The sequence below is a fragment of the Penaeus monodon genome, chromosome 20, assembly GCF_015228065.2.
Source record: "Penaeus monodon isolate SGIC_2016 chromosome 20, NSTDA_Pmon_1, whole genome shotgun sequence".
Lineage (NCBI taxonomy): Eukaryota > Metazoa > Arthropoda > Malacostraca > Decapoda > Penaeidae > Penaeus > Penaeus monodon.
The window spans coordinates 43,139,288-43,139,929 of NC_051405.1; positions in this window are offsets into that span (position 1 = coordinate 43,139,288).

Genomic DNA, 642 nt, shown 5'->3' on the forward strand with positions numbered 1-642 from the left:
CTAATAATTGTTGCTTTTCATCTAACTTTCACTGCCGATCCAAATACAGACACCACATATTTGAACAGCTTATCTTATTCAGATGTAAAATGTTTGAATATTTTATTAATGATTTGTCATTACTATACAATCGTTTTTTTTTACCATCTGTATATTTTTACTAATTTTGAAACTACCTTATCTACGTTTTTTCGATGTTGCTATATAGAATAGAATATAATTACATATCGGAAATAATTAATATCATTTTAGTAATTTCTCCAACCCCAACAATGAGGCAGACTTTCACCAAAGCTACGAAAAATGGTGTTTTTCATTATGATTGTTTGTCGAAATGAAGGTTTTAATATAACAAACCAGAGAGAGCCCAGACACAAGTACAAAAAACAAAAAAAACTATACCCGAATTATATTTCTTTAGAAGGAAAATCGTTTCTGAATCTTCAAAAAATAATATTCACAGAAGAATGCGGTGTAGACCACGAGACCATATCCTAAAGTGTCTTTCTATCGCTTGCTTCCTGCGCACGTTGGGGGTTTCAACATTGCATATACCCACGTACTATTTTTAAACTAGGGTACCTGGTGCAAGATTCCAAGAGAGAGAAACATATTTTCTGCGTTACGAGTGTTTCAAAAACA